Source organism: Humulus lupulus, chromosome 7, assembly GCF_963169125.1.
Source record: "Humulus lupulus chromosome 7, drHumLupu1.1, whole genome shotgun sequence".
Taxonomy (NCBI): Eukaryota; Viridiplantae; Streptophyta; class Magnoliopsida; order Rosales; family Cannabaceae; genus Humulus; species Humulus lupulus.
This window is the reverse complement of record NC_084799.1, coordinates 190,625,721-190,648,938: the sequence shown is the minus strand read 5'-3', so window position 1 is coordinate 190,648,938 and position 23,218 is coordinate 190,625,721. Positions and strand designations below refer to the sequence as shown.

The 23,218-nt window shown below is 42.3% G+C and overlaps 2 long non-coding RNA genes and 2 pseudogenes across 2 annotated transcripts; all 4 read left to right on the top strand.

Annotated features, from left to right (window-relative positions):
* The first annotated feature begins 4,889 nt into the window (after positions 1-4,889).
* On the top strand, positions 4,890-14,882 carry LOC133792477 (zinc finger CCCH domain-containing protein 43-like; annotated as a pseudogene).
* Positions 14,883-17,123: 2,241 nt separating this feature from the next.
* Positions 17,124-17,850, top strand: LOC133790054 (uncharacterized). Its single transcript, XR_009873867.1, has 4 exons — positions 17,124-17,181; positions 17,298-17,391; positions 17,515-17,655; positions 17,759-17,850. It is a non-coding gene; the product is annotated as an uncharacterized LOC133790054 (long non-coding RNA).
* Positions 17,851-17,870: 20 nt separating this feature from the next.
* LOC133790053 (uncharacterized) lies at positions 17,871-19,421 on the top strand. The gene is made up of 3 exons (XR_009873866.1): positions 17,871-17,998; positions 18,463-18,532; positions 19,113-19,421. It is a non-coding gene; the product is annotated as an uncharacterized LOC133790053 (long non-coding RNA).
* A 77-nt stretch (positions 19,422-19,498) lies between these two features.
* LOC133792476 (ureide permease 1-like) lies at positions 19,499-21,034 on the top strand (annotated as a pseudogene).
* The last annotated feature ends 2,184 nt before the right edge of the window (positions 21,035-23,218 follow it).

Here is a 23,218-nt window from a genome sequence, read left to right as displayed (position 1 = left end):
TCTGTCATTTATGTATGTGGACCACAACCCACATCATTAATTAATCAATTAATGTATCAATATATTATTTTTCGAACGGTGTGTAGGCACACTGCCCAAAATCCCAAACGTCTTCGAATGAGAGAAATATCGTGATGAGACAGATTATTGGCTTCCCATGCATGCTTGCATATTTTACAGCAATTTCTCAAAAACCAATAACCACGATAAGAAACATACTGCTCACTCTTCTGACGTAGTGACATGCATTTATGCATGCTTTATATCTGGTTTGAATAAATAGTTTAGCATTATTACTCCCTTGTAAAATATTATCGAAAAAGAGATAACAAGTTATGAATTCTATATTACTTTTAGTTATATGTGATCGGATTATAGTAATAAACCATATCATTGTGAAATTTTAGTAATATTTTTATGTGTATTCGGTAGTGGTACTCATCTGATCAAATTCAATATTTTTACTCGAAACTTATCAATTCCAATTAAATATTGGTTATTGGAAATCATCATCCATTTCAATACAATTTGCCGTAAAAATCCAATCCAATTCAATTATAATTGGATTTGTAATTAACTTGGATCAATTATTTTATCTTTAAACTTAAATTTTATTATTAAAGTAATTAACAAATAAAAAAAAGTATACAAAAGAAATCATGCAAAAAATTTAATACTATTTAGCAAAAATACTAAATGAAGTTCTTACAATAACCATATTAAGTCGTCGAAATATTAAGTTTATTACACAACCATTAAAATTTAAAAAGTGATGTGAATGTCAAAATTAACTAATAACTAAAGTACTTTGATGATAATAAAATATGAACACAATAACAACAACATCTTCAAAGTGCTAATATAGCATTAAAAAACAGTAACAATCCAATTTTATATATTTATATATAATATAATATATAGAATATATATTAATTGTAATTAGACTGGATCGCTTCCTAATTGGATTTTCACACTCATCTGCCAACCGATTCAATCCAATCACTACACCAAATACCCATTTCCATAACATATGAATATAATCGTATTGAAAAAGTATTATGATACATCAAATAATAAAATAATAGGTGGGAAAAAAAATTGGCGGTAACAAATTTTGGAGCCCCGCATATTAGTAAAGTTATCTTCTACTTTTTACTTTTTCATTTGCCTCTACTTTTTTATTTCCAAACTTCTAAACAATTTTCTATCGCCTACCATCATCGATTGTGTTTCCAAGGCAAAAATTGTTCGACTCATACAATCTGAGCAACCATGGCAGCGGCTAACACTCCGATCGCCATGAGGGAGGCCCTTACGGTCAGTTCTTTCACTCTTAGCTTATTTATCACTGTTGACGCGGTTCTTCGCCAACAGATAATTAAGAAAAGAAGAGAAAGGGATTAGTGCTAATGTTGAACCGAAACATATATATGATCTTAGAAATGAAAGGGTGACTCAAGACACGTTTTTTAAGTGGTTCAAAGGTTAAAATCCTTCTACTCCACTAGTCAGTATTATTGCTATATACTGGATATTTGATTACAGGGTATTTCTTACAAGAGAGAATCCAACCCTTATCAACTCCCAGGGTCTCCATATTTATAGGAGAAGGTCATCCCGTGACCGTCTTACCTATCGTATCAACTCTGTGACAATCATGATTAATCCCTAAACCTGACACATAAGTGTGGTCAAATCAATAGGTTAGGAGGTAATGGGCCGCACAGCCCAACCCAGTCGTGGGTGTCTGAATACGCACGATCCTGCTGCGTGTCCGAGAAGTCAGGGGCATATCAAACACGTGATGTCTGATATATGCACGTTTACCTTACGTGTGTTGACTTTACAAAGGGTCATAGCCTCCATATCCAGCTAGTAACACGAGCTGGATACTTAACTCGACCTTCGGCCTCCAGAGCCAGACTCAGTTCTTAGGCAATATTGGCGAACCCTTGGGTTACCTCGAGCTAAGGAGGTACGACCTTATGACGGAAGCTCCGGTTTTGGGGATGTCCACGAGATAATCATGATTAGGCTGCAGCTCAGCTCGCTAATCAGCCCGTGGGAAAATCAGGGCGTACATCTGCCCCCCAAACCCCTACTCGTGGTATACCACGTCGTATAAGGCCACAGTAGGGGCTTTTAGGCTTCTCCATGAACTCTTCACATTCCACATCTTGCGCAGGCGCCTGATACGTGGAACATCATGGTTGGTGGCAGTACGTCTTACGAGAACCGCATTTAATGGCCTAGCCTATGCCCAGCCGTCGTTTCGTATTTCGAGTGGAGGGCCTCGGATCCCTCATCAGGGCCATCCAACGGCCCTCTATACGTGACCCTTCACATATATAAAAGGAGTGGCCACCCTACGCATGGGCCACCCTTTCATTTGAAATTTCTCCGAACTTCTTTCCTTCTTCTCTCTTCATCTCACAAGAAAAAGAAACCCTCTTCTTCGCGACCGCCATTCTCAGTTGCTCAAGAAGCTCAGGCGTAAGGACTTCTTCAAAGCTTTGGAAACAAACACTCCGACGAAGCTCCCACCTAAGCGACACCTTCATCCACCTTCCAGCCAAACATTGTAAGTCTCCTGACCATGCGTGTTTTGAAAATATTTGTCACTGTAGCTTAGGTAAATATTTACTGTAGCCACATGCAAGGGTTTACTGGTTTTTGTGGGTATGAAGGGTGAAAGCCTTTTAGGTTAGGGTATTTTTGCTGTAGGAAAACGTTTGGGAGTATGGTTTACAGGATGCATTTTCTGGGGAAAATTTATGGGTATAAGTTTTGGTATTTTGGGTGCAAAACAGGGTAGCTTAGGGGACACGCTTCACGGGCGGTTTTGCCTTCCTTGCCTACTGAAACTTTCCCCCCAAGGAAAATTCTATCCTGACCCTCCTGACACACGAATTCTGAGTAATCTGGGATCTGTTGGGAGCACAGACGCGTGTTCATAGAACCGCGTTGTCTCACTCTCCACGGGCTGGGCTTAGCTTAGCTCGTGCAAATAACACTTTGATTCGTCCTCATGCTTAGGTTGCCTTTTCTAAAATCTTTTCTTTTGTTCGCTAGGCGACCAGATGGCACGAAAGAGGAATGCCCCACAGAAGACCGTCGGCAGCTCGGCCTCCCAGCAGGACAAAGGAAAAGCGGTGATGCCTGACTCCCCAATCCCCCACTTTGGGCCGACAGTGGAGAAGGAGCTCGAGGTGGCTTCTGATGCATTTTTTGAGGCGGAGAGGATCGTCTCAAAGATTACCGACCAGACGAAGATCAATAAGATATTCTTCTCCCACAACATCGCGCTGGGGAGGACGTCAGTGATTGCCCGACCTCCCGCGGAAGGCGAGGGGAGCTGCGCGCTGCTCGACGAATCGTTCGCAGCCTGGAGCGGCGAGCATTTTAAGGCGGGGGCCTTCCTCCCGTTGGATCAGTATTTTGCTAACTTCCTGAATTACATGATGTTGGCCCCATTTCAGCTCCCCCCCAACTCTTATCGGTTGTTGGCGAGGTTGAGATATTTATTTTTGAAGCACGAGTGGGAGGTCCCCACTCCAGCGGACATTTCGTACTTCTTCTACCTCAAGGCCAGCCCGGATCAGCGGGGGCGAGGCGACGAGTTTTACTACTTAACCCGATTTCCCAATACGGCTGCGGCCATCGAGCTGCCCAGCCACCCCAACGACTTCAAGGATCATTTCTTCATGTCGAAGGGGTTTAGAAACTGCGAGCTCCACTACTTCAATCGTCCTCATAAGTGTTTTTTTTTATCCTTAGCTCGTAAGTTAAGTGTCGTTTTAGCTCCTCCCGTATCCTTTTCTGACTTAGACTAATCTTGCAGCCATCTTCTCGAGGACAGAGAAATCCGTGACCCTCGGGGCCCAATACGAGACACTAGCGGGCTTGCCCCCCAGTGAGAAAGATTACCGCGTGCTCGTAACGGACGAGACGATGGTGGCCTGTAAGCTGATTTTCCCAAATCATACTTTGAACCTAAAGAGGCCCCAGGGGCTTCCCCCAGCTCGCGACACCAGACCCATCATCGTGGAGGAGGTCGCGGGGGATGAAGATGAGGAGGACGAGGGCGACGAAGTTCCCCTCGTGAGGAACAGGAAGCGGGCTTTGGAGGTCGCCCAAAGGACGGGCGAGGAGAGGATCCAATTCGGAGCAGCCGCAGGTCCTTCTGGCCAAGGTAATCCTTACATGTTTAGAAATCTATATAGGGCCACAGCAGACCCCCGGCTAGCTAGGTTCAATCCTAGGCAGCTCGTCCATCGTCACCGAAGTGATCCAGACCTGAACACAACCCTGCTCCATTGTGTCGACCGGCTTGTGCTGGACTACCAAGATAGCCGGCCTAGGGGTACCGTAGTAGTAGATAACACCCTAGCTTTTAGGTTGATCCTATTCGAGGAGTATGGGACCAACCTTCGGTCATGGCCATCACTCCGGAGGGGTGCCGTAGCTCCGGGGCTTAGGCAATATGTAGAGGAGTCTAGCCCTGAGTCAGCCTCGGACCCAGAACATGCGCCATCTTGGGAAGTAATCAACTTAGATTCTTTTTCTAGCTTGGGGGGTAGGATTCCCTTAGTATTCATATACTCGAATTTCTCTCTTTACCCCTTTGTTTTTGTTTTTGCATGATTGCTAACTCTCGTACTAACCATGTTTTTGTTTTGACAGAAGAGATGTCTCAGCCCGAAGAGAGCCTGCGAGGTGTGTTCTTCGGGGGGAACCCCCCAGCAGGGGCCGCCGGGCCAAGAATGAAGAGGCTCCGGACGTCCAAGCACGCCGCCAGGACCCCCGCCAAGTCTCCTGCAAAGGAGAAGGAGCAAGCCACAGCCGCCCAGGTCGTGGGAGCGGTTCCTCCTGCTGCAAGGGGAAGCAACATGCCTCCACCCCCTCCGGTCGCCGCCCGGGATGCAGGAACGGAGTTCGGGACTTCGGCGATTGTACCCTCCGAGGTACGCATCCCAGTCAATCCCAAGGACCTGGGGCCCCGAGGCCTTCCGGGGAACGGTGTATGAGTCGGCGAACTACGTTGTCAACCATATATATAAGTTCACCGAGAAGGAGCTCCGGGCCATCGAGACAATCAGCCCGATGGGCGTGCTGGAGTCTTCTCTGGGCATGGCCATGACGGTAAGCTAACTAACCTTTTTGTGGTTTTTATTATTACACTTTGCCCTGTTTTTTCCTTCTTTTTTTTTTCTAAGGCAATTGTCTTTTCACTTTCGTTGAGCGCCGTTGCCCTTCACCGGAGCATCGCCAGGACCAAAACTCAGCTCGAGGACATGAGGAGCGAGCACTAGACAACCCTGCAGGCAGCTAAGGATGCCTTGGCGGCCTCGCAGGTCGAGTTGGAAAAAACCTGCTCGAAGGTCCAAGAGCTCGAGACCTCCCTCGCCACCTCGCGGACAGACCTAGATGCCGCGAAGGCTGAGGCTTAGGCCGCCCAGGCCGCCCTAGAGGCTGAGCAAAAAACTTCGGAAAAGTCCCTGGAAGACCTGTTCTACCATTGCTGGGCCTACAATCCGGACGCTGACTTCTCCTTCCTATCAGCGACCCTCTGGGAGTGCTTGCTGGTGAAGTTCCAAGCTCGCCTTGATAAAGAAGCGCCCTCCGAGGCCGAAGAAGGCTCTAGCGCGACTGAGCAAGGTGAGACGGCAACCTCCAAGGGGCCACCTGGCGAAACTTAGGGCGTTTCTTCTCTTGTGCCCTTCACTATTTTTTAATATTTTTTTGTGTAACCTTTGCATGAGGTGCTTCCACCTCGAGACAATTTGATTCAACGCTTTTAATTGATCCTCTTTCTTGCCCTAACGCATTTTGTTTACAATTCCTTGAAAAACTTAGTTCGCGTTAACTTTTATCCATATCTCGAGCTCTTTAGGAAGAACAACGATCAATAGATTTAAATCAACTTCTAAGTTTTATGACCCGGTTATATCCAGGATAGGACTTAGTTAGCGTTAATCCTTATCAATATCTCGCGTTTTTTAAGAAAAACAACGGTCAATCGATATGAATCAACTTCTAAGTCATTAAGGAGACTTGGTTATATCCAGGTACCATATGCCCCCCAAGTAACTGGGAAAGGGTCTTTCGTGGTTACTTTAGATTACACTTGCAAACATGTACAGAAAGCTGATTCTCATTAATACATAAAAAATGGCCCTCCTAGGCCTTACAAGTGAATCATTGATAATATTTCTTTAAATGGATGACGTTCCAAGTCCGCGGGACTGCCCCACCATCAAGCCGAGCTAACTTATAAGTTCCCTCCTTAATGATTTCGATGACCTGGTATGGTCCTTCCCAGTTCGGTCCCAAGACTCCATCTTTGGGATCTTTACTGGCCAAGAAAACTCTCCTTAGGACCAGGTCGCCAACGCTAAAGGCGCGCTTCTTGACCTTGGAGTTGAAATAGCGAGTGATTTTCTGCTGATAATGGGCGAGCTGGAGTTGCGAATCCTCTCGCCTTTCATCAACTAGGTCAAAGGAATTGCCCAGTAGCTCGTGGTTGCGGTCCTGGTCATAAGATTGGACCCTATGCGAAAGCACCTTAACTTCCACGGGGAGGACTGCCTCACTCCCAAAGGTTAGGGAAAAAGGAGTATGACCCGTAGGAGTCTAATGTGAGGTCTGATATACCCATAGGACCTGGGGGAGCTGTTCCGGCCAGACCCCCTTCGCTTCATCTAATCTCTTCTTGAGGCTCGCCTTTAGAGTCTTGTTGACAGCTTCGACCTGGCCATTCGCCTGAGGATAGGCCACGGAGGAGAAACTTTTCACAATTTCGTACCTTTCACAAAACTCGGTGAACAGGTCGCTGTCGAACTGAGTACCATTATCGGAGAAGATCTTCTTGGGCAGGCCGAATCGACAGATAATGCTTTTAACGACGAAGTCAAGCACTTTTTTGGACGTTATCGTTGCCAAAGGTTCTGCCTCAGCCCACTTCGTAAAGTAGTCGATGGCTACCACGGCGTGACGGACCCCGCCCTTTCCAGTGGGGAGGGCACCAACCAAGTCTATCCCCCAAACGGCAAACGACCATGGGGACGAGATCATCTTTAGCTCGACTGGAGGAGCTCGGGCAACTGCAGCGAACTGCTGGCACTTGTCGCACTTCTTCATGTATGAAATCGAGTCCTTGGACAGAGTTGGCCAGTAATACCCTTGCCTTAGGACCTTTAAGTCCAAGCTTTTCCCCCCAGTGTGGTCACCACAAAAACCCTCGTGCACCTCCTGCAGGATGGCCTTTGCTTCACCTGGGAGAACACATCGAAGGAGAGGTAGGGAGTGCCCACGTCGGTATAACACCCCATCTACTATAGTATACCTGGGAGCTTGATAGAGTACTCGCTGCGCATCATTACGCCCTTCAGGAAGCTTTCCCTCGATGAGATACTCAAGGATGGGGGTCATCTAGGTTGGCCTGGCATCGATCATCTCGACCTCCGTCCTGACATCCACTATGCTTGGTTTCTCCAAGAACTATATTGGCACTAGCCCCAAGGTCTCCGTTTCCCCAGAGGTGGCGAGCTTGGCAAGAGTGTCTGCGTTAGCGTTCTGCTCCCGAGGTATCTGTTCGATCGACCCTCGCTCAAACACGGATAAGTCAGCTTTTACCTTTGCCAGATAGGCCGCCATCTTGGGTCCCCGTGCTTGATATTCGCCCAGAACCTGGTTTACCACGAGCTGGGAGTCACTGAAGCACTGGACGGAGCTCGCCTTCAACTCCTGGGCTATCCTCAGCTCGGCCAACAAAGCTTCGTATTTGGCCTTGTTGTTGGAGGCTTTGAATCTGAATCTCAGCGCCGAGTGGAATCTATGTCCCTCGGGGGATATCAAAATGATTCCAGCTCCGGAGCCGTTCTCGTTGGAGGAACCATCTACAAAGATCCTCCACGATGCCGAGGGCGAGGTGACGTGGGGTGAGTCTTCTGCGGGATCCTCCTGGGATCCCGTGCATTCTGCCATAAAATCGGCCAGGGCCTGACTTTTTATAGCAGTTCGCGGAATGTACAAAATCTCGAACTGACTGAGTTCGATCGCCCATTTTAACAAATGTCCCGATGCTTCAGGTTTTTGCAAAACCTGCCTTAAAGGTTGATCGGTCATGACGTGTATCGAGTGGGACTGGAAGTACAACCTGAGCTTTCGCGAGGGCGTGATGAGGCAGAATGCCAATTTCTCCATCAACGGGTACCGGGATTCAGCCCCGAGAAGTCTCTTGCTGATGTAGTAGACTGGTTTCTGAACTCAGTCTTCTTCTCGTACCAACACGGCACTAGTTGCATCCCCAGTGACAGCTAGGTAGAGAAAAAGAGGCTCTCCTGCTTTGGGTTTGGATAGTATGGGCAGCTCGGCCAGATGTGCCTTCAGGTCGAGGAATGCGCTTTCGCACTCCTCTATCCATTCGAACTTCTTGTTTCCTCGGAGCAGGTTGTAGAATGGAAAACACTTATCGGTGCACTTGGAAATAAACCGATTAAGGGCTGCCACTCTTCCTGTCAGGCCTTGGACATCTTTTCGCGACCTGGGCGAGGGAAGCTCGAGCAGTGATCTAATCTTGTCGGGGTTTCCTTCGATTCCTCGGGTATTGACTATGAAGCCCAGGAACTTCCCAGACGCGACTCCGAAAGTGCACTTCTGCGGATTAAGCCTCATGCCATACTCCCGTAGTATCTTAAAACATTCTTCCAGGTCGAAAACATGGTTATCGGCAGTCTTTGACTTGACTAGCATGTGATCAACGTAAACTTCCATGTTTTTCTCGATCTGGCTTACGAATATTCTGTTTACTAACCTTTGGTAGGTAGCTCCGGCGTTCTTCAGACCGAACGGCATGACTTTGTAACAATAAACGTTAGTCGGGGTCATGAAGCTGGTGTGTTCTTGGTCCGCCGGATTCATGGCGATCTGATTGTAGCCTGAATACGCGTCCATAAAGGACATGAGCTCGTGCCCCGCCATGGCATCTACCAGCTGGTCAATCCATGGTAGTGGAAAACAATCCTTGGGGTAGGCTTTATTCAGGTCGGAGAAGTCTATGCAGGTCCGCCATTTTCCGTTGGGCTTTGGGAGCAGCACGGGGTTGGCGACCCAAATTGGAAACTTGGCTTCATGGATAAAGCCGCATTTCTTGAGCCGGGCCACCTCTTCCTCCAAGGCTTCAGCCCGAGCTGTTCCTAGGCGTCTTTGCTTCTGGGACTTGGCGGGAATGCTTTTATCCAGATGAAGTGTATGCATGATGACACTCGGGCTGATTCCCACCATGTCCTCATGGGACCATGCAAACACGTCCAGGTTATCCCGCAGAAACTTAGTCAGCTCTGCCTTCCTCTTGCTACAGGGGTTTTTCCCGAGCTTGACCATCCGTGATGGATTCTGCGGATCAATGTTCACTTCCTCGAGCTCCTCAATCGCCTGGAGCTCGTATCTGTCCTCGCCTATTCGGGGTTCAATATCCTCACTTAAGACGACATTTTCCCCTTCGGCGCTTTGAGGTTTTTCAATCTCAGGATCAGCTAAGGGTTCCTGAGATTCCTCTTCACCATCTTGAATGGCCATTGCCAGCTGCCCAGGTTTAGATTTTCCCTTCATATAAATGTTGTAGCATTCCCTGGCAGCGAGCTGATCACCATGAACAGTGCATATTCCCGTGGAAGTAGGTAATTTCATCGCGAAGTGGCGAATGGAAGTGATGGCCTCAAATGCCATGAGCGTAGGTCGTCCCAAGATCGCGTTGTATGCAGCGGAGCAGTCGATGACTACGAACTCGAGGAGCTTGGAGACTGTCCGAGATCCTTCTCCTAGGATGATCACCAGCTCGATCGTCCCTATTGCTGCTGATCCCTCTCCCGAGAAACCGTACAACATCATGGAGGTCGCCTTTAGCTCGACGACGGTCAAACCCATCTTCTCCAATGTGGATCGGAACAGGAGGTTCACCGAGCTCCCGTTGTCGATCAGCACCCTCCTCACCCTCCGATTGGCGAGCTGAACTGCCACAACCAAAGGGTCATTGTGAGGGAACTGGACATGGCCCACATCTTCCTCCGTAAAAATGATCGGTTGCCTCTCCAATCGCTGCTGCTTTGAGTGACGCTACTCCGGGACGAACTCTACTCCGTTATGAGCCTTTAGTTTGTTCACGTATCTCTTCTCGGCGCCTCTGCTCATGCCAGCCATATGCAGACCTCCAGAGATGGTGGATATCTCTCCTCCAACCACGGGAGGAGGGACGGTCCTGATCTTCCCGAGGCCCGGGCTGACTGGCCGGGACTTCTGGAGCAGGTCGACTTGCTGGAACCCTGTTCCGTGCGTATTGAGCCAAGGGGCCGGCTCGGATGAGAGTCTCGATCTCATCTTTTAAATGCCTACAATCTTCGGTATTGTGGCCAACATCGTTATGAAAACGGCAAAACTTGGAGGTGTCTCTCTTCCCCTTGTGGTGCTTTAATGGCTCCGGCCTCTTCCAAGGGACTCGAGTAGAGTTAGCTAGGAAGATATTCTCCCTAGACTGGGTGAGCTCTGTATAAGTCGCGAAGATGGGCATGACTTTGTCTACGGACTTATTCTTCTTTTGGCCATGCTGACTGTTTTCGCCATTTCCCTTTCTTTTGCCTCCACTGGACTGGTTGTTCTGTGTGACATTTTGGGTTGCTGCCACAACCTCCGTCCCCACTCCAACGGGCTGTTCGAGGACCTGGCTGGTTCCCGCAGCTGAGGCTTCGGCCTCCTCCAAGTTAATCCATTCTTGGGCCCTGTTAAGGAATTCGTTAACCGAGCTGACTCCCTTCCTTTGTATATCCTTCCAGAGATCTCCTCCAACGAGGATTCCAGTTCTCATGGCCATGAGCTTGGAGCTATCATCCGCATCTCTAGCTCAAGCAGCAACGTTCGCAAATCTGCTCAAGTAGGCCTTTAGAGTCTCACCGGGCTGTTGTCTCACGTTAGCCAGAGAGTCGGCTTGAACATGGGCGGCCTGGGAGGCTCGGAATGCCCTTTTGAAATCTGCCGAGAAAGTCTTCCAGGAGCTGATTGACTGTCTTTTACTTTGCTTGAACCACTGCCTGGCAGGTCCAGTCAGTGTGGAAGGGAAGATTAAACATCTCAGCTCGGGGCCAATGTTGTGGGCCATCATTAGGGTGTTGAACATCCCTAGATGGTCCGATGGGTCTCCGTCCCCATTGAACTTTGACAGGTGCGGCATACGGAAACCAGATGGGTACGCCGTTGCTGCTATGCTGGGGGCGAAGAGTTCCATCTCCTCCCCTGAATCATATTCATCTTTTTCTTTTTCTGACAGGAGCTTTCTCATCAGCTCCTCCATCTGAGTCAGGCGCTCGAGGGTTTGGTCCTGATGTCCTTGGTTATTCTAGGGTTGTTCAACAACTCTAGACCCATGGTACAAATTTGGTGGGTTATTGCCCCTCCTATCTTGAGATAGGTTATTTGGGACATTCCCTCCGTTACGTACTTTGGACAGGGCCCCCCCTGAGCGAGCATGGCCATCTCCTCCTGCTGGTTCCCTCCTATGAGAGTTAAGGCGATCTCGCAGGTCGCCTCACTGGGTGGTTTGATGACTTTGTGCCGAACTCAAACATTGATGCAGGTCTCCCCAGAGAGATCACTCTGGCGACTGCCGGTCTAGTGGCTCCTGCTAGATAGGCTTGGAGTCCGCCTTTGGTGGTGAGGATCTGGGCTTTCCCTCGGTGCCTTGCTACGCCGGGAAGGTCTAGCTGATGGCGGGTTTCTCCTACTACTCCCATAGGCTGGGATATCTCGGACGGGCCGATGAGGAGATGGATATCTGATTGGAGACGGAGGATGTTTGACTGGAGAGGCGATCCTAGTTCTGTCGGGATGGATCAAGTTTGGTGGGGGCCTTTCGGCCTTCCCGACCTGCTGGTCCCGCGCCTGACGATCTGGACGAGGCGCAGGACGGTTGTTAGGGACGGGTTGATGCTGCGAGCCCTCCCCGGATCTCCTTCGGGAATTTCCTCGAGCTCCCCTTGGCACTCTCGAGGATGGCTGGGAGCTAGGAGTTGACGTTCTGTCCGAACGACTGTATTGTTGTTGCCTGGCTTCAGGCATTTCTTCGAAGTTTGCCTCTCGAGGGTGTGACGAAGGAGTGGAGTTGGCTGTCGAAAGTCTATCCAAGCGGCTATGCCTAGACCGGTTACCCCGGCGAGACTTAGGAGCCTCGCCTTGCCTCTCTCCGACGGTAGCGTCGGTTGTGAGAGGGGGTAGTCGGGCCAGCACATCCTTGATCTACTGGTTAGCTATTGCTAGCTGGCTCCTCAGTTGAGCGTTCTCCATCTCCACCGCCGTGTAGTAACACGGGCTTGGATTAGGTGGCCGGGGGGCCGAACATCCAGTGTCATCTTGGCCCATCGGCTGCTTTCCTGGCCGCTGCTGGGCTTCAGGAACTTGTTCACCAAGGGTGACAGTATGATGAGCCTCCTGCCCATCATGTTGCTCTGTCTCGTTACCGTGCCTGGATCGAGTAGTCACCATAGTTGGATGTTTGCGACAGTACTAACCAAACTTGCTCTCAATGAAAGCACCAAACTGTTGACGCGGTTCTTCGCCAACAGATAATTAAGAAAAGTAGAGAAAGGGATTAGTGCTAATGTTGAACCGAAACAGATATATGATCTTAGAAATGAAAGGGTGACTCAAGACACGTTTTTTAAGTGGTTCAAAGGTTAAAATCCTTCTACTCCACTAGTCAGTATTATTGCTATATACTGGATATTTGATTACAGGGTATTTCTTACAAGAGAGAATCCAACCCTTATCAACTCCCAGGGTCTCCATATTTATAGGAGAAGGCACCTGGGAGTTGGTAAGAAGGTCATCCCGTGACCTTCTTACCTATCGTATCAACTCTGTGACAATCATGATTAATCCCTAAACCTGACACATAAGTGTGGTCAAATCAATAGGTAAGGAGGTAATGGGCCGCACGGCCCAACCCAGTCGTGGGTGTCTAAATACGCCCGTTCCTGCTGCGTGTCTGAGAAGTCAGGGGCATATCAGACATGTGATGTCTGATATATGCACGTTTACCTTGCGTGTGTTGACTTTACAAAGGGTCATAGCCTCCATATCCAGCTCGTACCACGAGCTGGATACTTAACTCGACCTTTGGCCTCCAGAGCCAGACTTAGTTCTTAGGCAATCTTGGCGAACCCTTGGGTTACCTCGAGCTAAGGAGGTACGACCTTATGACGGAAGCTCCGGTTTTGGGGATGTCCACGAGATAATCATGATTAGGCCACAGCTCAGCTCGCTAATTAGCCCGTGGGAAAATCAGGGCGTACAATCACCTTTATTTATTTATTATTATTCTCATTTTGTTTGGTTCGATTAGCTTAAGCTCATGGGGCGGTCAAGAAGGAGAAGTAAGAGGAGGTAAGCGGAGCTTTTATTCATCAAGAGCTTGCGAGTTTGGAATTGAAGGAGAACAAGGAAGAGCCGGTTCTGAAATCAGAGTTGGAGGAGAAGAAAGAAGAAATAGAAGAAGAGAAGGATGAGAAAAAGGTTGTTGACAGGGATTTGAGTGGAGAAGAAATGGGGAGCTGGAATGGAAGTGATGATGGAAATGAGAATGTAAATTAGGATGGGTATGGGTATGGGTATGGGAATGGGAGTGAGAACGAGAATGAAAATGAGGATGAGGATGAGGATGAAGATGAGGATAGGAAGAGAGAAGTAGAAGAGAACGATGACGAAGATGGTGGAGTGGGAGAGAATAAGAGTGAAAATGAGACTGAAAATGGCAGTGAAGTAAATAATGGTAGCGGTGAGATGGATAAGAAGAACGGGTATGGTGGTGGTATTCGAAAGTATCAGTATCCAGTGAGACCTGAAGCTGAAGATTGCTCATTTTACCTCAAGACTGGAACGTGTAAGTTTGGATCAAATTGCAAGTATAATCACCCAGTTAGAAAAAGAAGCTATCAAGTATGTTCTTTTCTTCTTCTAATTCTTTAATTCTTACCCATATAATTTTATATCAATACTTCACCACAAAATGAAGCTGTTTGTGTATGCGTTGTCTTTATCTTTGTGGGTCTTTATCTATTTAGTGTTTTTTTTTCTTTTACCTTTTCCGATATTTGTATCTATATATATGATGTACTTCTTTGTTCGGTTGTGTTATGGTTGGTGGGTTTTGTTGGGGGAATTTTGCTGGTTATGGATAACATTAGAGACACTCGTTTTGCTGTATTGTTTGCTCTTGGCATGGAGAAAGGCAGTCAGAATGTAAGGTTTTTATAATTACAACAATTCTAGATATTATAATTTGATCTTTTTCTCTTGTTTTGTGAATTTTTTCATTTGATTCATTCTGATTATTTGAATGTTAAAAGTTATATATTATAAGATTTCAAGAGATTTTTTTACTCTCTTTTAATACCACATATTTGACTGCAATGTGTCTTTTGGACTGATAATAGATTTATGGTGCTATAAAATCTTGAGCTTCTTGCAGTATTATTTGAGGTCAGGGGGATGTAAATTTGGAAAAGTGTGTAAATATAACCACACTAGAGGAAAGACTTCTGCAACACCATTAGCACCAGTTCTAGAGTTTAACTTTGTTGGTCTTCCAATCTGAGTGGTATAACATCATTGTTCTGTCTATGTTTTAACCTTTCAACATATAAAAGTTGTCATAGTTGCTTGTGGTCATCTTATGTGGTTTATATCGCAGGGTGAGAAAGAATGTCCATATTACATGTGAACTGGCTCTTGTAAGTATGGAGGAAACTGCAGGTTTAATCATCCTGATCCAACAGATGCAGCAGGAAGTGACACTTCTCTTTTCTTTCTCTAAACACTCTTTGTCCTAGCACCTCTTTCCTCCATCTCTCCATCTATCACCATCTGCACCGCTCCATGTTCTCTATATGACCCTCCTCTCATGCATCTCTTTCCAAATCTTCCTACCTATTCTTTCTCTCCCGTTCTTTGTTGTTGCCTTCTCTTCCCAACTCTCTCTTCTGGCCAACCGCCCAGCATTTCAAGACCAATTGGTATTGTCCAAATTGTAGATATAAGTGTGATTTTGGTAGGAAGACAGCTGCTGGAGAACCGTCCAGCATTTCAAGACCAATTGTAATCAGGTTGACACAAGTCGTTAAGGCACCTGAAATTGAAATTGGTGGTTGCGTTGTGTGCAGGTCAGTTGCTCTATTTTTTTTTTTTTTTTTGACCTTGAATTTTATAATGATTTTAGGTGAAAAAAGGACAAGTTGTCTATATTCTGAAAAACAAATGATTGGATGTTACATTTTGAAGCTTTTGGTATAATGCTCAAAATAATGCTTGGCTGAGATATTTATAGCATAGAGGATCTGAATTTGCCTATATATTGTGAATGCCGTTTTTTCCCCACTTTCTGCTATGTTGTGTGACTGCGTGAAATTTTTTATTGATTGTTCTTGCTAAGTTATTAATGATTTCTTTTGACTTGTTAGGGCCCACGATTTCAGTTCAACTAAACTTGATGAGCAAACGGTCATGCTGTGTGACCAAGTATGGATTTTGTGTTGTCTTCTTTATTATATATGCTTACATTGTCTTGTGTATTTTTCTTTGCAAGATAGTAATGTTCTTTTATGTTTCAGTGTGAGAAGGATTTTCATGTTGGCTGCTTGCGTATAAGTGGACTGTGCGATTTAAAAGTAAGTTAGAGATGTTAGATTAGATTTTGTGCTACTTATTTTGTTTATATGGATCTATATATTAAATTTGGGTATCTTCTTACTATGTTTTGTGTATCTTACTGTAGGTACTCCAAAGACAAGTGGTTTTGCTGTGATGACTGCAGTAGGATTCATATAGCTCTACAAAATTCGGTATCACTTGGACCCAAGATTGTTCCAGCTTCATTATCACATATCATACTTAAAAAGCATGCAGATAAAGGATTGTTTATTGATGGAGCAGAGGATGATATTCAATGGCGAATTCTAAGTGGGAAAAGTCGATATCCAGAACATCTGCCATTTCTGTCAAGGTCTGCTGCTATTTTCCGGGTAAGTTATTATTGTACCACAAATTCTACTCATTTCCATGCTTATTTAAAGGGTAGCGATAATACTAAGTTTTGAAGATTGGGAGTCTATTCAAAGATTTTACTTTGCATTTGACATTAGTTGTTTCTAGTTGCAAACTCTGGATTTTATTAATGTACTTTATCCTTTATATGACTTGAATCTGTTACTTTTTTTCTTGAATGATCCTTTTTTTTTAAGAAAAAATTATTTGGTGGTTGCTTTTTGATGGATGCGAAACTATGTGATAAGTTTGTCTAAAACAAGTAGGAGAACTATTAAGAAATAGCTTAAGAATCATGTTTCGGTGATGAAAATAGTAATCACCCTTTTCCTTGTCATATTTATTTTTATCATTTAAGTGATGTTTTTTTTTTCTTTTAAATATGTACGGGATACTTTTCTCCTAATGACTGTGAAACTAATTTATATTTCATGTGACACAGTGGGTTCTTCAATAGTACAATTTTTTTAACAACATTTAAGAATTCTGTTCATGTTATCTTTATGGTGGATGGCTCTTGAGAGCTCTCCACCACATATATAATTATATTTCAAGCTTACACACACACACACATATATATTTAAATATATATATATATATATACATATATTGATTGAAAATAGTTTATTAAAAAATAAGATAATGTTTTTTAATTGAATTTGGCAGCAATTTCTGCTTTCTTCTTCTTTTTTTCCTGAATGTTTGTTGGAGTTATCAATTTAAGTGTTGATTAGATGTGTATTTTTTTTTTAACTTATCCTTTTTACATATTTACGACATTACCCATTTATACAGTGGGGATTAATTTTTGGGGGAGAAAAATATGTTGTGTGTCATGAGTTTTTGTAATTTCCATAGGCTCTCACAAATAACATCTAATTTTCTGATTTGTAATGCACATGAGTGTTTTGATCCTATTGTAGCAAGATCTGGTCTTGATTTGATTCCTGTTAGCCTATTAGTTTGTGATTTATGTGATAATAGATTGGCAAGCAAAGAATCATAATTTATGATGTCTTTTGCTTTGGAAATTTGCAGAAAAAACATTTATGGTCAAGAGTTTGGAGGAATGTACTGTGTAGTTTTAACTGTGAGGTACTACGCCTTTTCTAATATTATATTGGGCAATATGTTATGTTAATGTTATTTCTTTAATTGGTTATTGATACGAGTATAATACCTTTCTTCTGCAAATGCATCCATCCACACAGGTCTATTGTTGTATCAGCTGGTCTTCTTAGGATATTTGGTCATGAGGTAGCCGAGCTTCCCATAGTGGCGACAACTAGAGAACACCAAGGGAAAGTAGGAACAAATGAAACTTTAATTTTTTTTCTTCTTCTTAGTATTTTAGTTTTCTTTTCGTTAATGTTAAGAAGCAGAAGAAGAATAACTACTAAGTTGGTATATTTTGGTTTGTTATAATAGGGCTATTTCCAAGTATTATTTTCATGTATAGAGAAGTTGTTGGTTTCCCTGAATGTGGAAAACATTGTGCTTCCTGTTGCTGAGGAAGCAGAGTCAATCTGAACAAACAAGTTTGGATTCACAAAGATGAGTGATGATCGAGTAAGTGTATATATATTTCATGACACCATTAAAAGATTTTGTTTGGTTTTTAGGTCTTACAAATAAAAAATGAGTAATGTGGTTTAGTTGTAAATTTTTTCAGCTGTCAAAGTATATGAGAGAGGTGCAGTTTAAAATTTTCAAGGGAACATCCATGCTGGAAAAGGCAATGCAGCAGCAACAACAATGCATAATAAAGTGCTATTGGATAATCTAGAGTTGGACCTTTCAAAACAATGTATCCATTTATTCTTGGTGTTGTGAAAGGGGAGGCAGTTGTGAGCAATAGACATAGAGTTGATTTGTTCATAGAAGAATTATCTAGAGACTTTTTGGATTCCAGGTACCATTTTCTTAAAACTTGGGTATCTCTTGCTTTTCCATTGCATGATCTAGTTAGTTTTCAAATTTTCTAGTTTTGCCTCAACAAAATACAATATGGGGTAATTCTATTTGGTTCTCAGGAAAGTTTTTATTTTTAATTCTTTCTAATACTAAACTATAGTGTTGTAATATTTGGTTTTGTTTAGGAGAAGATGGAAAATGATGAATTTATTGAGAATTTGAGCTTAAATGAAAATAGAGAATCAGAAGAAGAAGATGAAGAAGTAGAGGAGCTTAATAATAATAATAATAATTTATTTTCTGGTAGTTACTGGTTTTGCCATTGTTTATTGTTCAATATATGCAGTTAAAAGGTATAATAAGATTAATTTTGAAAATTCTCTCAATAATTTTTTTAGGAAGGAGCATAATAATTTATATACAAAATTATTATGCTAATGTAGTGTCCTCGTGCATTTTTAGAGAAACCTCTGGAGAAAGGGTAACCAAAAGGCAGAGCAGCCCCTAAAGGTATGCTACTTCTAATCAGCAGGTGCATATTCTTCAACTTTGCTTAGTTTTGCTCGTTTTAATGTGCTAGAAGTTTTAGCTTAACCTATTTTTCTGTTTCTGCTCAATCCATGGTTTTTTTTTTGTTTTTCTTTTTCAATACTTTATGACTTATTGTTCTCTTTCTACATATGAGTTCTCCAAAATTTATGAGCTTCATACCATTTAAATTTATATCATAATGTTGGTGGGTTATACACTAACGTGGATGAGCCATAAACTGAGGGTTTATTGGGCGGTAGATGAAGCGCTCTAGTGCAGTGGAGCTATGCTTCAGGATTGGCTTTTATTTCTCTCATCACTGATCCTAGGCATAATGATTGAAATTGAAGTTCACACCTTGGTGAGCTTGACTTGTAATCAATTTGGCTTCTTTCTTGTGATACCAACAGTTACATGTGGGCCATTGAGTTTTTGCAGTGCTTCTTAGGTAAACTTGAGAGGTGCTTTATAAATCCAAAAAACAGAGGATTTGTTTTAAAAAAATATTCTTATAACTATTTTAAAGTACTATTTTAGCGCTACTCACTGCGTTTTTTTTTTTTTTTTTTTATGATAACTAGCTATCAGCTTCAATGCTACAACTGTTGTCAGTGTTCAGAAACTTTTGATCGCAAGATCTCTTCAAAGGTACATATATGTGTGTACATAAACATCGTTAAATTTTTTTGATTATGCACTTTGGCATTGTTTGGGGTACTAGTGACTCAAATGAAGAACCCCTTGTAACCAGTTAATGTTGGTAAAGACTTGCTTTTTAAAGTTTGATTATGTCTTTGCATTTTCATCTTAAAAACTATTCAGAGTTGCTTCTTAGAACGTGATGATACATTTGTGGTAATAATCTCATTGGAAGGTCTCTAAGTTGCATAAAAATTTTTGGGGATTGTTTAGATCTTAGGACATGGGTTTTTTATTTTTTATTTTCATGGAGCTTGGTTGTTTAACAATGGAGGTTGGGCTCACTTGGCCTAGTCCAAGGACCTTATGGGTGTTTATAATTTACTCTATTTCTTATATCAAATATGGTAATCTTTTTATACACACTGATTTTTCTTTATAGAGTCATTGGGTTCTGCAGCAATACCTGCTAGAAACTCTCCATCCATTACCATTGCAAGAAGATCTCCATCCATTCTTTTTTGTTTTTCCTCTTCTCTTTTTATATAATTCTTTTGGCTACTCCTTCTCATGATTAATTCAGTATTGATTGTATTTTTTAGCTCATTACAAGTGTTGAATCACAAATATTCAACACTTGCATATATTTAGATAAAGTTTAGTTCATTCATTCTCTAATCTCTTTGATGAATGTGATGCTATTTGGAGAGACCAGTGATAAGGAACATAGCATAATGAAAATTTCATCTGTTTTCCATAATGGAGTTGTATTGTATTGTATGTATTTGGTTTCGATTCATGTTAGGGTGATTGGTGTAGGATAATTGGCCTTCTGTGATGTTTGCAATGGCAGGAGGGGTGGTACTTAGCCTTGGAAATCTCTCAACTCAGTATGCTTGGGCTTTTGTTGGCTTATCAGTCATAGAAGTGATCACTGAAAGCATAACAGTTGTTATAGGTCCTTTCTTTCATTCTCTCTCACTCTCTGACCATTTCTAAATGTTGATGTTTGTTTGTGTTGCTCTTATAGATACTGAATTTTTTTCTTCTGTTGCGATATTTAATGGTGACAGGAACAACCTCGAATTACTTTTTAGACAATAGAATTAATAGAGCCGAGATCCTTTTCCCTGACGTTGGCTGCTTCTTGGTTCCAGTTTGCCTTGCTTCTACTGTCCACTCATCGAATGCAGCTGATAATAAAGAAAAGCTTGAAGGTTTTTCATCTAAAGAGGGGTATGTTTCATTCATTAAATGTTAAGGTTATCAAATAATTATCTTGTTTTATTCATTTTTAAAAATAAAATCATCGAGCTTGTTGAGTGATGTAATTTTTACTTAATTGTTTTGTTTGATGGTGCACTTAAGGATAATGAGAATGAGCTGAAAACAAGCTGTACCATTATAGATGGCACTGTAAAAGACAATAATTTTTAGTATGGAAAATCAATTAAAATTCTCACATTTAGATGAAAAGTGATAATCTTGTGTTGCAAAAATACTACACAACAATATTTGGACGTTCATCGCCTGACATTCAAATCCAAACATCTCAGATTCTCTATCACATTTAATAATTATAACTCTTGCTACAGGTGTTTGGGAAAAGCACTCTCATTAGACTGTCCATATGTTTCTTTGCTGATGTTTGCTTTTCTCTATTCTCACCAGCATTCAACTTGGCAACAAATGATCAATGACATACATTGAAAGATGGGGTTCCTCACTTGGTTGTCTACACTGCATTCTTTTACTTCTCAGTATCTTGTTTTGTCCTTGCTATAATCCTCACATCACATTCCTTTACTACCCTGTGTTGGACTTACCAAAATCATCATTCAAGGCTTATATGTTTAATATTTAAGTCTACTTGAATACTTTAAGAACATTTTGTTGTTGATAACAGTGTTGAATGTTTAAAACTAATTTGTGGATTGTTAATATAATGTTGAATGTTTTTACTATTTGTTATTTGAAAATCAAGTTCGTTTGATGATGCTAGTATATATTAGAAAGCTAATTTTAATTATATAAAAAAAATTAAAATATAATAGAATAAATTAGTGTTATAATATCTATTACAATAACACTTTTTTAAGTAAAGAATTTTGTTATGCAAACTTCATTATATAACACAAATAATGTGTTATACTAAAGTGTAGTATAACACAAATTTATAAGTATTGAAATGTGTTATATAATCGACTATAAATAATATAATTAAACACTTATCTATTTATTAAAATAACACAGAAAGTGTGTTATCGTTAATAGTATAATAATACATCTGTATAACAATGATAAAGTGTTATGTAAAGTACCTTGACCTACGATAACATAGTCGGTCTTAACACATCAAAAAGTGTTATGGAATGTTTTGATAACACATTTTTGGTGTTATTAAAAGCATTTTTTCTTGTAGTGAATTAACATTAAACTTTTCAAATCCAGTCCAATCCAATTGTAATTGGATTGATTTGGATTGGTTCGAGGTAATTAGATTGATTTGGAACCTGAGTACCCCTGTAAGATTCAACCACAAATATATGTTTATTGGTCGTACCAGGGCCGCGCCTGAGTGGTAGGGGCCCTAAACAAATTTTGTTATTTTTTTAAAAATTATGTTTTTCAAATTTTTGTGGCTTTGATACATGTAAAACAAATTATATTTAAAAAAAATGGGTCTCATTATGTGAGGGTTCTAGGCACAGATTTGTCCCACCTGTGCCCAGCCGGGCCTCGATGGTACCCACAGGATTTTGATCCTTAATTGATCTTTCTTTTGTTTGAAATTAATACTATAGTTTTCCTTATTGTAGTATCAATATTAACTATATTATTAAGTATTGGTAAGAGCAACTTCGATCATGCATTTTATATTTTAGTTAAATTTAGTAAAAAAAATATTTTAAGAGTCACTTGAATATATATTTTTTTTATGGAACACATTTTGTTTCAATAAATATACTTTTTATTAAAATAATACTAAAACAACAATAAAATATAGTTTAGCTAGCCATGGAAGCTCTCTGTATTTGAAGAGCCAAAAAAATAAAAGTCAAAATGACTAAAATATAGCTAGCCCCTTGGAGTCACTACTACAAAAACAGGCTTTTAGGAAAGTTTTTTAGGGCACTCACCTAGATGCAAGTCCTAAAAATAGCTCCTGGTCTTTTTAGGACACTCATTGAGAGTCCTTAATGAATTTTTTTAGGACATGCGATGCCAGCCCTAAAAACTGATGTGTGTCCTAAAAGACTATGAGCAAATTTGAGTAAGTGGAGACTTTTAAGGGCACACATTGAGTGTCCTAAAAGAATATTTAGGGATCTTAAAATGAGTCCTAAAAAAATAATAAACAAATAAATAAATTAATTAAAGTTTTATTAATAACTAAATTTAAAAAAAACAAACAAAAAAATCGCTCAGCTCATCTCTCTCTCTCTCTCTCTTCTTGCGTCGTCTCTACCAAGGCTGAACGACCGCCCTCTCGTCGTCGGCCACTGTCACGCACCAGCCCAATCAACTCGTTTTCCCCTCAAAACCCCCAACCCCCGAAGAATAGCATCTCATTCGTGGTCTAAGGCCCACAACAGGGCACTCGAAGTTCTGCGATTTTGGGTTTCTCCAAAACTTTCTGAGCACTTTCCGGCCACCTTAAGCCACCACGAGCTGAACCACTACCTCCACCACCACCAAGCTCCTTGTTTCTTGGGCTTCATAACCCACTAAAGAATCAGACTCAATGGTCACTGGAGTTGGAAGTCGATGTTTGTCGAAATCCATGGTGATTTCTGAAACTTCAAGCGTAGATCCGAGCTATCCTGAGCTATTTCAAACTAAACCACCACCACCACGACATTTCCCTTGGCATGGGCTTAAAAACCCAGTAGTTAGTTTTCTGAACCACCACCTTTGAATGGAGGTGGCGGCGCCGTCGGCTGAGCTTCGTTCGCCATGGGTCTCGGCCGGCGACCACCACTGTGCTTTAGGCTTCAAAATCCACCAATTAATTTTTTAAAAATTAAAAATAAAACTTTTCAGAACA